Raw genomic sequence first — 14,111 nt, forward strand, 5'->3', positions numbered from 1 at the left:
GTTCTTCGTGGAATGGGATCATTCACTGCTGGGAGTGTCTGTATACTTAGCTCCATGATTCTGCAATGTATTGTGTTTGTCATGCTTGGTATTAATTCAGTCCCTCATCTGTATTAGTGTTTTTGGATCCCAGTAACATCAGAGTGCTGATACAGTAGGGGAGAGGTTGTGTGACCTCAGGATTTTTCCATATCAGAAGTGCTGGTATATATTAGGGTTTTTTACATCTGCAGACATTTGCTCCTTCCGATCCTTTTCTATAAAGATAGTTTGGGCCTCACCTTTTCTGAATCTGTCTTTTCTGGCTTTGTATTGTGTTTTTCTATATTACCGTAGCTTTTACGTGTGGGGGGCTATCTATCTATCTTTGAGGACTGCTCCGAGGCAGATTAGCGTTCTTATATTTCTATCTGTGAGAATATTTAGTTCTCCGGCTGCGACGAGACGACTAGGTCATCGTAGGCTCGTCCAACGGCTACTTCTAAATGTGTGGCAGGATTAGGTCTGCAATCCGTTAAGGTTCCAGCCACTCTGTTACCATTTGGGATTCCGCATTTTTTTAACCCCCTCAGGCCCTGAATCATAACACAGATCCTTCCTGGGTCAGGTTGATTTGGTTTTTAAATTTTTTTTTGAGGGGGTGCACTCTACATCCGATCACACTGTTGTTACCCCCAGTGAGAGCCATTCAAACACTGCAGGCTCACACTGGGCTGACGACTGAGCGTACCCAATCACAACGATGCTCGCTCTAGTGGATTGCATACATAAAGCACCCAAACGCCGAACATGAACTCTGTTTTGTTTTTTTTAAAGTCTGTGTTTGGTACAAACACCAAACTTCGGGTTTGCTCATCTCTAAATAGGAGGCATGAGAGTTGAGGGACAAGCCAATGCACAATGACCCCATCCGGTTCCAAATATCCACCCACTTCTGCTGACATCTTCCATATGTGTATGGCAGAAGTTGGAAGGAGTTGTATGAAGCCAACTCACTAGCTCCATACTCAACAGGTCCCGACTATTTCACATGGCAGACACCCACCGGTAACTGCTGTGATTGGAACTAGCTCTGATTTTATCCGTTTAACCCCCTTAGATTCCATGGTGAACAGTAACTACAGCATCCAAGTGGTTACATGAAAGGGGCCCCAGAATTTTCTTTTTCACTTTTTACGCCTCTCAGTGAAATAGCAAAGTTCTGAAATGGGAAAAAGGAAATTTGAAGAGAAAATACACAACAAAGGAGCTGAAATAAAGGGTGAACTCAGCAGTACAGGGGGGGGATAAAAGAAGAGTGAAGAGTACACTTATGTGCTGTTTGGTTAGAATAATTAGTAGAACTGTTAATTATCTATAAAAGTCTCGTTGGTTTCACTGTAAATATACTGAATGGGGTCCTTATTGATGCCCACAAAAACCTAAAAAATTCTATTTTCCATTTTGTCCTTCCCATAATCTCCCCAGCATGCCAAGCAGCCTCCAAAGATTTTGGACATCACTCACGATTCTTTGTTTGTTCAGATTGGTACTCATTCCCTTAAACACTTCAATGTGTTCCTCTCCTCATTACTCAGCAAGCGATTTTGCTTTCGCAGCGTCATTTCTTATTTTAAGCCAGGATTATACAAAAAAAGACATCTGACAAGTATAAGAAATGTGAGAAAAGCTTGTACATCTGGAATTAATGAATGGATGCATTGCATTATCCGATAACGGGTGGGGACTTGTTGACAGCAAACATACGCATAGGTCAACAGTGTCCCCTTTTATTGGAACTTGTGTTTGGGGACATTTGGTTTGTTTTGGACAGATAAGAGACCCGTTAACTCTTCTTATAAGATGTGTAACTACTTAAAGATCCTTCGCTGCTCTGATGTTTATTCATCTACTCTTCTTAGAGCAGGTGTAGCTTTGGCTTATGCCGTTCAGAAAAGATCAAAGACTCATGGAGTTCACGGGGGAGAAATAATACGACAGCAATGAGTGATGGGAACGGTAATGCAGGGACTTCATGATGCTGAACACCTGAATCAATACACAGTCCAAAGAAAGGGGGACTATAAGGGATTAGCAAAGTGACCTTCAAAAGTTGGGACCTTCATGCTGCGCTGCTTCTGATAATATAATACACTGGGGCATCCTCAGGCCACCATCTGTGAAATATATTTTAATAGCAAGGGTGCATATACCATAGAAGCAAACCATGCCACTACTATCAGGGCTTTGGATCAGGCCGGTTTTCCCAGGTGGCAAAGTAGGCATTCCTGCACATACGGCTCCTTGATATTCCATTCTTTCTTCCTTGGTGTGAATGGAGTTCTCTGTATCTTCCCAGTTAGGGTTAACTCTTTTCCTTTTGGACCCTGCAGATATCTTGGCAATTCAGCTGCAAATCCTTATCCCCTTTCTCTCTATCTATATATACCTGCATTTCCCCTTGGTTTGTTGCCGGTGATAGAGTTTGTCAAACACATGGTTGTATGCTGCTGTCATTCTCCCAAAATCATCTTGCAGTTAACTTGTCCATTTGCATTCCCCGGTTTGTTTTCCCTGTGTGCTCTTTAGGTCTTAATGGGGTTGACTAGTGCTCATCCCATCCGGTCACTACCTAGGGCCTATTTCAGGGTCAGCCAGGGCCTAGGTACCCTGATCGGTGTATAGGTGCAAAACCTATCTAGGGACGTCAGGGGATCTAGGGGCCAGTGGTTGGTTTTATCAGGGGTCACCATCTTCCCCCTTCCCTAGAGACAGGGTTTCCCTCTCCCCCCTTTCGCCATTCGTCTGGTATTTCCCCATACCAAACGTGACATGTTACTAGCAAGAAGGCAACTGTGGCTAGTACTAATGAGGCTTAGACTGGCCCACGGGGGAGCAGATGAATCCCCCAGTGGCCTCTCTGCAGGAGTAAGCCACTTACCCCATAACATGAGGAATAGTTGTCGCAATACATTTTATTCTCCATGTACAGACCATTCCAGCATATCATCATTCATGTGAAATACTACCCAGTTTATTTTTGCAGAGAATCATAGGTAAATTTGTGAAAGAGTCACATGTAATATTTGCACGTAGCTGAACAGTATGACCTCCCCAGAGTCAATGTTACTGGTGGACACTGATCGGGGCACTGTGGATGATATTAAAAACAATTCCTGACACTAATGGTGACACTGTGGTTGTTACTGCATAAAGGGACCTGAGGATGGTACCAATGAGGCCCTGTGGCTGTTATTAGTATTAAGGGACCTGGAGGCTGGTACTAATGACAGTACTGTTTTTTTTTATTAAGAAGGGGCTTTTGACTGAAATTAATGGGGGCAATGTGGCTCTTGTGACTAATAAGAGACACGTGGTGTCAAATACAGTGACATAATGGCTACAATAAACTCTCTAAAGCAAAATAAAGCACCAGGACCAGATGGAATTCCCAATGAGTACTACAAAAAGTTTGCTACAATCTTAACCCTATATTTAACCACCCTCATCAATGAACTATCACTAGGCTTAAAATTACCTGAGGAGATGCAAGAAGCCACTATATCAGTTTTGTATAAAGAAAAGGGAGGCAGAGACCTCATTGGAAACTATAGACCCATTTTGCTCCTAAATTCTGACCTGAAAATATTGGCAAAAACCCTAGCCACCAGACTACAAAAAATAGTACCGAACCTTATACACAAAGATCAAGTGGGGTTCATTGCGAACAGAGGAGCAGAAGACGCTACCAGATGAATCCTAAACCTACTCACTCACTCAGGGAAAACTAAGACTCCCACAGTCTTTATCACAATTGATGCTGAGAAGGCATTTGACCGGGTTCAGTGGAACTACTTACTTCAAACTTTAAAAAAATTTGGCTTCAATGGGAGGGTATTAGACCTTATAAAATCATTCTACTCAAACCCGTCTGCAAGAATTTTAACAAATGGTCTCTTCTCGGGTAAAATCAACCTCTCGAATGGAACAAGGCAGGGGTGTCCTCTTTCCCCATCATTGTTCGATCTTTTTATTGAGCCCTTGGCGGAGGTGATCAGGATGGACAGCCGGATTAGGTGCGTCCCTGCTAATAACAGACAATTCAAAGTGTCACTTTTCGCAGATGACATCCTACTCTCTCTAACGGATCCACTGAACTCGGTCAAACAGACCTTGGAAGTTTTTAAAGAATTCTCAAGGGTCTCATTATATAAGGTCAATATGGATAAAACCCAGGCTATGCACCTCAATCTGGATCAGGATCTATTAAAAGTCCCACAATCGGAAATCAAATTTCAGTGGAATGTGGACAGCATGTCTTATTTAGGAAAAAAACACAAAGGACTGCGCTAACCAGAATATTACTGACATTTATAATACCATCCAAAAAGATCTACAACATCTATCCAAAGTAGAGCTTTCCTGGTTAGGAAAAATAAACACATACAAAATGCTGGAACTTCCCAAGCTACTTTATATATTCAGAACTATCCCATTACCAATCAAGAAGAAGCTTATACAAAAACTCCAAACTCAACTAACATCTTTTGTATGTGGTAAAACTAAACCTCGAGTAGCACAATCTACCCTAAACAAAAACAGAATCAATGGGGGGTTGGGGATGCCAAACATAATGGCCTACTATCAAGCAACGACTATTAAAAGCAGCCAGAAGTATTGGAACAGAGATGATAAACCTGCATGGGTGGGACTTGAAGATTCTTACTGTCCAAATATAGAAGTTGGAGACCTGGTGGTGGCCTACCTATGCGACTCTAAAAAGCGACTACCTAAGGAGGTCATCACCAGGAACTCAATAATAACATGGAGGAAATTTGGAGCCCAATCTAGAAAAATACACGGCACTGAATCAATAGGTTGGATGAAGATCGAAACGCTTTCTGCATTCTCACCAAGATTAAAGCTCAATTACTGGAAATCCAAGGGAATATGCTTAATCTCAGACATACTCGATAACGATAAGCTGAAACCCTACCAAGACTTAGCAAAAGAATTCAAACTAACAAAGTCAAATAAGAAAACTTGGAAGATAATAGAAAAAATATTCATGAAACCTAGCACCACCCTCCACCTTCCAAGTAACATCACAGCTCTCTTAACCCCTTAACGACCGCGGGCCGTAAAATTACGTCCTAAATGACATAATCTTACTGCCCGCGGTCCTCCGGCGGCAGCATGCCGCGATCGGCACACATCTCAGCTGATTTTCACAGCTGAGATGTGTGCCTGCTAGGCACGAGCAGAATCGTTATCTGCTCGTGCCGATTAACCCCTTATATGGCGCTGTCAATACATGACAGCGCCATTATAAGCGCAATCGCGGTAAAGTTTTTACTTACCGCCGAAACCGGAAGTCACGTGACGCGATCACGTGACTCCCGATAGTTGTCATGGTAGTACAGGGTCATGTGATGACTCCTGTACTACACATGAATTGGTTTCACTTTCGCTGTGCCCGGGGCACAGCAAAAGAGAAAGACAGCGTATCTGCTGTTTACAGCCTTCCAGCTGTGATCAGCAGATACTGCAGAGCGATCGGAATGCTGATCGCAATAGCCCCCTAGGGGGACTAGTAAAATAAAAAAAAAAAAGTAAAAAAATAAGTTTTAAAAAATTAAAAAAAAACAAAAAAACCTAAAAGTTCAAATCACCCCCCATTCGCCCCATTGAAAATTAAAGGGTTAAAAAAATAAAAAATATACACACATTTGGTATCGCCGCGTTCAGAAACGCCCGATCTATCAAAATATAAAATCAATTAATCTGATCAGTAAACGGCGTAGCGGCAAAAAAATTCCAAACGCCAAAACGACGTTTTTTTGTCGCCACAACTTTTGCGCAAAATGCAATAAGAGGCGATCAAAACGTAGCATCTGCGCAAAAATGGTACCGTTAAAAACGTCAGCTCGAGACGCAAAAAATAAGCCGTCATTGAGCCTAAGATCCCGAAAAATGAGAACGCTACGGGTCACAGAATATGGCGTAAAACGTGCGCCACTTTTTTCGGACAAACTTCCGATTTTTTTTTAACCCCTTATATAAAAGTAAACCTATACATGTTTGGTGTCTACGAACTCGCACTGACCTGAGGCATCACACCCACACATCAGTTTTACCATATAGTGAACACAGTGAATAAAATATCTCAAAAACCATAGTGCTATCGCACTTTTTTTGCAATTTTTCAGCATTTGGAATTTTTTTGCCATTTTCTAGTACACAATATGGTAAAACTGATGGTTTCATTTAAAAGTACAGCTCGTTCCGCAAAAAATGAGCCCTCACATGACCATATTGACTGAAAAATAAAAAAGTTACGTCTCTCAGAAAAAGAATGGCGAAAAAAAAAAACGGAAAGCGAAAAATCGGCCGGTCGTGAAAGGGTTAAAGAATCCAAATAATCAAAACACTTGGAAAACCAAATATATCTACCACATTTATAACGAAGACACAAATCTCCTTAACTTAAAACACTTGGAAAAGTGGAAAATCGAGTTAAAAATCCCAGAAAATCAATTTGAAGAAAGATTTCAAAAGTCATTGGCCACAGTCTACAAAAATATACCTTGCGTTGCTCTTATAGAAACCAATTATAAGATAATAACCCGATGGTATTACACACCCCATAAATTGCATTTAATTAACCCAGATACCTCAAACAAATGCTGGAGAAACTGTGGAAATTCAGGCAACATAACTCACATATTTTGGTCGTGTCCAAAAATTAAGAAATTCTGGAGAGACATTCAATCACTTATAAGGTCCATTACACAGCTAGATGTAGCTCTAACTCCAGAATTAGTTCTTCTTCTCTTAAACATCGAAGCGATACCTAAACATTTTAGGCCCATAGTAATACATATTCTATTAGTGTCCACTAATCTCATTGCATCCAAATGGAAAAGTGAGAAAGCTCCTAATATTCAAGAAGCTAAGGAGAAACTAACTCTACATAAAACTTTAGAGTACTACTATGCCATAAAAAATAATACTCAAACAAAGTACCTCACCAAATGGGACCCATGGCCAGAGCCCAATCACCGACAGACTATATAGCCCAACTGACGTTAAGAAAACACTAACTATATTCGAGCAATACAAGCTCACTGATAATTCCAGGCCTGAAGCTCCAGTCTTTGATGTCTCCCTGATCTAAAACTCACTAGAATTATATGTTTCTGATCTCGCAAATTTGCTGGACTGTCTACGCAATCCATGTCAGGAAGTTGTTAATTTTATTTGTTGTTTAGTTATGTTTTGCAAAAAGTTGATTCATAAGCAATTGATTTGACCAACAAAATATACTGCTTGATGTATCAACACTAACAAACTGGGGGGTCAAAATATGTGCATTTTCTTAACCTTGTTATTACTATCTATATGTCCTTAAATTTTGTAACGCATGATTTCAAGATTTGTTAACTACAAAACCTAATAAAAATCATTTGAATAGAAGAGACATGTGGTGTCATTAATGGATGCCCTCTTCCTACTGTTATCATTATGGGACCTGTGACTGCTACTAATGGGGGCACAGGGGCTGTTGTTACTAGTAAGGGATCTGTGAATGATACTAATGGGGGCCATATGTTTGTTGTTACTAGTAAGGGACCTGTGACTGCTACTAATGGGGGCACTGTGGCTGTTCTTACTAGTAAGAGACCTGTGACGGATTTTAATGGGGGCACTGTGTTTGCTCTTACTAGTAAGGGACCTGTGACTGACACTAATGTGGTCACTGTGTCTGTTGTTACTAGTAAAGGACCTGTGACTGCCACCAATGGGGGCACTGTGGCTATTATTATTAATAAAGGACTGGTTATAATTAATAAGGGCACTTGGCTTTTGTTAACTAGGGTCCTGTGACTGACACTAATGGAGGCACTGTAGCTGTTATTAATAAAGGACTGTGGTTAGTATTAATAGGGACACTTGGCTTTTGTTAAAAATGGACCGGTGATTGACACTAATGAGAGCACTGTGGCTGTTGGGTCAAAAACAGGTAAATATTAATGGGGGCATTGTGGCTATTATGGCTAAGGGACCTGTGGATAGTACGAATGGGGGCACTTGACTATTATCACCAATAAGGAATCTGTGGTTGGTACTTATTGGGAATTGCGGCTGTTGTCCCTGAGGGGAGTGTGGCTGGTCCCCATGCGAGTTACTGTTTCTGGCATTAGTGGAAGGGACTGTGGATGGCACTAATGAGCCCACTAATATGGATCACTGTTGGTGTCACCATCACCATCCATACTATGTCCTGTGGGTGTGCAAAACCTGATAGGAAGGCGTCTGACGCACGGATTCTTTCTTTGGCATCCTTCATACCCTTGCCTCGTGCATCACTCCCTCAGTAATATAACACCAGGTATACAGTATCTCTTTTTCCTCAAGTACACCTATGTTTTACTGTGATCCTTGGATGTGGCCTTAGTGTGCACCAGAAGCGATTGAGCACCTACTCTAATATATACAGACTGGCAAAACATCCCCTTTAGCAGCTCCACTTGGGTACTTCACTTGTAGCAGAAATGTAAAAGACAGATCTGCGGTCTCAGGTCTTTTGAAGACGTTTCCTGACGACATCCAGAGATTTCTTGCAATCTAAAAGGTGCTATGTGAGGGAAGATGCAAGGAGCTCTTGAGTCGCGTGTCTACTCCAGAATATGGCCAAGCCTTTCCTCAGGGTTCGATCATGTTTAATCACAACTCTTCACCTCTGATCCTCACAATTTTCCTGATCACGATGTTACATCTACCTAAGTCCTTATTACTTTACTGATTACATCCCGTTCTTCAGAATTGACTTAAACTGTCCTCATTTCACAGGATACAAGGAGAATTTGCCAAAGTTTTGTATTAAAGGAAATAAAGACCATACGATGCGGTTACTTTTGCAAGTATGATCTCACCGCAGCAGCATTCCCCACATATTAATACTTTTTACATGTTGAGTGAGTTTTCCATACAGTTCTTGCTCTAGGCTACATTGCGAGTAACGAGCTCCCAAATCCACCCCTATATTTTCTGGACACAATATCCACAAAGGAGCCTCTGAAATTGTGTGTGACCTGAGTGATGATCGGCATGATGCTGTGAAGGTTTCAGTGTGTTCCTCCCTGCCTTATTCCAGACTGTGAGCGATTCTGATATTAACCCTACATTAGGGAACAGATCGTGATACAATTCCCAAATAAAATACTGAAATGGGTACTAAAATGTACCTTACTTTAAAAGTATTCTTAAAAAAACCTTTTTTTTCTAGAAGGTTAAAAGATGAATTTATAGAAAAAGTACGGTAAGAATGTGAACATAAATTATTGAAGGATACATATTTGTAGAGTTAGTTTCCACGTGATTTGTAATTACTTTTAATTACTTGGTATAACAGTACAGTCAGTAAGTCATCTAGTCTACTTGCGGTTCCACGTCATATCTGCCTCGTAGAGGACTGATTTACCAATATGGCCGAGCTTAGCTTCAAGCTCTCTGACACTTACTTCATCTCCTTGTATGTTCCATCCTGGCCTGTTACCTTTAAAAGTTGTAATGGGGCCATATTGCTAGGCGTCCCGTCTCAAGACTAGTCTCCACTCGATCACTCAACCCTCTGACCCAACTCTTGTAGATCGCTCTGTAAGTGGGTCACTTTCTCTTCTGATGTTTCGAATCTCGCTATCCTTTGCCCTGGTCTCCTCTCACTGCAGGGACACCCAAGTCATGTGGCTCTGCCTAATAACAAGACCTAGGGTCTGTCTCTGTCCCGTGTGGGCGCTATCTGATGTTCTGACAGGAAACTGTCACCATCCCTGCACTTCAGCCTCTCCCACTAAGGGCTAGTCCTAAACATTAACACTGTCTCGCTTATTCGTCTGTGTTTAACGTCAATAACATCACATATAACAATACACATTGCACATTACTAACACTATAACCATGGCATAATACACATTGCACTTTACATTATACTTTCTTCGATAGGGAACAGGGGCAGTATGTCCATCTCCTTATATATCCCACTTCTATGACAATCTAGAAGACCTGCAAGACACCAATGCACTACATCACACATAACATAACATTTTAATCAACACGTCTTCTTCTGTTTTTTCTCTAGCACACAGATGACGTCTTTCCTCTTTAGAGTAACACAGATTGGGTCCTACTCATTTAGGACCCTGGAACCACAACAAATAAAGTTCACTCTTCTAATCCGGCAAGAGTCCATTGGGTTAGTTGGTCCATTAGACCATGAAACTTTGACCCATTCAACCAAGATCCATAAAGTATAGTCCATTCCTGGAATGGTAGCCAATTATATCGAAGGCACAGTCCATAGTTCTCAAATCAGCTCATAAGATGAGGCACAGTCCTGCCCATGCAATAGGCAGACAGTCCTTTAGGGGCAAAGTCTATTCTGGATTTGGCTCAGTTCTTGGCAAAGGGTGTGCAACCCTCTTGCTCAATCCAGCAGAGAGTGCGTAAACAAACAAGTTCAGACATACGTAGCTTCAATGTGGGGGAGTCCTAGACATGTCTGTCTTAGACCTGCGGAATTGTGGCCTTGGGGCAACTTTAAATGTTCTCAGAAAGTGGGGGCAACTATCACAACGTGGCCTCCTCAGCTTCTGACTCCATTCCTTTCACTGGTCTTTTGACGACCGCACTCAGACTCAGGTTTTCCTCCTGGTCCCAGCCTCTTGTACATAAGCTGTCGAATGCACACCCTGGTAGTATGAGTCTCCCTCTCAAGGATCGGGGTTACTTTCGGGGTCAGGAATTTTCTCATAGTTGGTAGGGAACACACCAGCAACTGGGCCTGCAAGGCTTCGAGCTGCTTGGCCCTTCCATGGCCCATAATCTAGGCTAGGATGTGAGGTTTCGCCTCCGACTCGGGGTCTCTTTTAGAAGCTTTGGTGACCTTCTCCACCTGGCCTTACCTCTTCCTCCATGAGGGCCGCCAACTTTCGCAGCGGTGCGCACCCTATTGTCAGTGCTCTCTAATGATGTTCCAGATTTCACTATCCTTTGTCCTGATCTCCTCTCACTGCAGGGACACCTAAGTCATGTGGCTCTGCTGACTAACCAGACCTATGCTCTGTTTGTCACATTCTGGGCCCTATATGACGTTCTGACAGGAAACTGTCACTGTCCCTATACTCAAACTCCTCCTCCTATGGGTTAGTACCAAACATTAACTCTGTCTTGCCCTCTTATTTGGCATCACATGTTTAATATCACAATTCACATTGCATATTACTAACGCTACAACACATGACATAATACACATTACACTTTAAATTATACAACACTGATGTATTCGAGGGGGAATTGGGACAGTATGTCCATCTCTTACATGACGGTAGCAACTAGGCCATGTAACTAATGGCTCTTGCACTGATCTCTGTTATCAGCCCCATCCTGCTCTGGACTTGAGGCCTGAATAAAGTTAACCTTTAGCTTTCTGTATAAACAGGTAGAACAAGTTGAGTGATATGGCTGATCAAGTTGAAAGTCAACGGATTCCTCTTCCATGTGAGGAGCCTGACCTTAGGCAGATACTTTACCTGATGATGCCATGGCCCAACCTTGGTCAATTTAGATCATTTTACCATTTTGTGTTTGAATATATTGACAACAGAAACAACCCAATTGGACATCACCCAATAACCTTGACTTTAATTAATGATCAAAATGGAGACCCTCTATTATGAAGGCTGACCTCAGGTTATGCTGGTACTAAGATCACCAGAAATCAGATGTAATATGTGGGAGAATCTATTTGGTAGTGTTCAATTTCCCTGCAATGCCTCCACAGGATAAATAAAGCATTACATATTCCCTAATCAGATGAATGGGCTTTCTGTGTATTGTTTATACATTGTGGGTCCTCCATAGAAAAGGATTTTCGTTGTAGCTGTTCTCTTCTCTCACTTATATACACTCCTCAACATTGAAATTGTAACACACAGAAGGAAAATTTGTGAAATGATGGAAATCAAAGGATGGATAGACATGTTACTGATATGCAAATGATGAAAAAATGGAAGCAAACATCTCAAATTATTCATTATCAAGTATAAGCTCCACGTGCAGAAATCCCCGCACTTACAGCCTTGGCTGCTATCAATGAGGTTATTCATGGTTGTTTGCAGAATGTTCTGCCGCACTGAATGCTCTTTGGAAAATCATCAAGATCCACTGCTGGCAGTTCCCTTGTAATTGCCAACCAATGGTGTCCCAGATGTACCCAACTAGACCAATATAGAGATATTATTGTGTCCAAGACAAAAGTGGGACACATTATTGAGGAGGATAGACCTCCATTCCTAGCCTGTATTGCTCTGCATGATGATGGTTATTGAGAGCAGTGGCGTGAGGTCAGTTGGACACCTTTATCTGGATGTCTGGCTTGTAGCCTAATTTTATATAAACACCTTCTGATGGTTTGTGCTTGGTATATGAGGTCCAATTTCATTTGCAGCACAGAATGGATCATTACTTGCCATTCTTTGCATCTGACAAGATCACATGGGAAATGTAATGACATGGGAACGTCACATCAGTCCCACTCTTGGGATTATGGTGTAGGGTGGCATAATCAGACTCCTTTAGTTTTCATTTCAGGGTCACTCAGGATTACATGGATTTGGTGGTATGACCAGTGGTTCGCCCATTTCTCCAAAGTGTTTGAGGGGCTTTTTTTCAACCCAATGTCACGCATGGAGTAGGAGATGTCTGTATATAACGCGTATTGGAAAAATAACTCGGGCACACATAAAAGAGAAAAAAACCAAAGGAAAGCTTGAAGTTCAATCTGCTTGTCTTTATTGGTGCAAAGGTCAGAAAAAAATGTTTTTACAGTTCTAACGTTTCGGCCCCAATCCTGGGCCTTCGTCAGAGACAATCTATATATGACTAATGCTGGGGAGAAAAAAGGTTTTCAAATGTAGTTAGAGTCCTGGGCTGAAAGGTGAGTACCTTTGCTGTAGTCCACTGTCAGTATGTTGACACAAGACCAGGTCATCTGGAATATAATGTCTGGGTCAGTAAGAATCACAAAATCCACATCAGTGTTTGCGTGTATACGTGGGGAGATATCTGGATAGAAAAAATGGACACAAGTCCCATCAATCTGGAACGGGGATGAAGCAGGTATGTTCCTTAAATAGGGATCAATATATGAAAAAAAAGAAATATCTCACAGAGCAAGGAATAGGACAGATGTCTCCTCAGTCTAGAGTGAATCAGTGACAGGTGAGTTCCTTCACATGAGAGACATGGGCAAAGGATATAGCCAGAGACCTGGTTTATAGATCAAGATATATGCCTGAACTCCAGAAGATAGTGTAATTCCTAAACGGATCCTATGGGATAGATGTGGACATGCTCTCCACGTGAAGTCCTGTGGTGCCACATATATAGATTGTCTCTGACAAAGGTCCAGGATTGGGGCCGAAACGTTAGAACTGTAAAAACATTTTTTTCTGACCTTTGCACCAATAAAGACAAGCAGATTGAACTTCAAGCTTTACTTTTGTTTTTTTCTCTCCTTTATGTGTGCCCGAGTTATTATATTTCCTCGGTGGCACCAGCACTCTAAAAGTGAGCCAGACTCTATTTTGCTATATTGTAAATAACGCGCGATACACGCGATAAGACCAACGGGCGTCTGACTCACTACAAAAAAAACATCACAAAAAGGGGGAACACCGGGAACATGATACAACAGAAATCCCTGCCGCTAGGAAGTGGGTGAGGGGGCACCTCTTGAACTCATCCCAAGCTGATTCCTGAGCTCACTAACGTCCTTATACAGGTGCTTTCAACCTGTTGGCGAGCAGGATACCTTAGACCCTCAAATGGCTCTAAACTCACCCTGTCTAGTGAGTAGGCCGACAAGTACACTAGACTCGCCACTACACTAATAAACACAGAGGGAAAGGAAAGACAGATGGGGGAAGTAAACAGAAACAGAAGGATACAAAACACCAAACTTCAGACAGACGGAGAGCAGACAGACTCTAAAGTATCAGGTGGATGGGCACAGGACAATACCTCAGCAGTTCCTTCCACCAGAGTGGCCAAAGTAGAAATGATTGCAACAG

General features: G+C 41.9%; 1 protein-coding gene across 1 annotated transcript in view; it reads left to right on the forward strand.

The window, feature by feature from the left end:
* The window catches only part of ABLIM2 (actin binding LIM protein family member 2), a 314,107-nt gene that overhangs the window by 279,729 nt on the left and 20,267 nt on the right, over positions 1-14,111 (forward strand). The window lies entirely within an intron of this gene.

The sequence above is a fragment of the Anomaloglossus baeobatrachus genome, chromosome 1, assembly GCF_048569485.1.
Source record: "Anomaloglossus baeobatrachus isolate aAnoBae1 chromosome 1, aAnoBae1.hap1, whole genome shotgun sequence".
NCBI lineage: Eukaryota > Metazoa > Chordata > Amphibia > Anura > Aromobatidae > Anomaloglossus > Anomaloglossus baeobatrachus.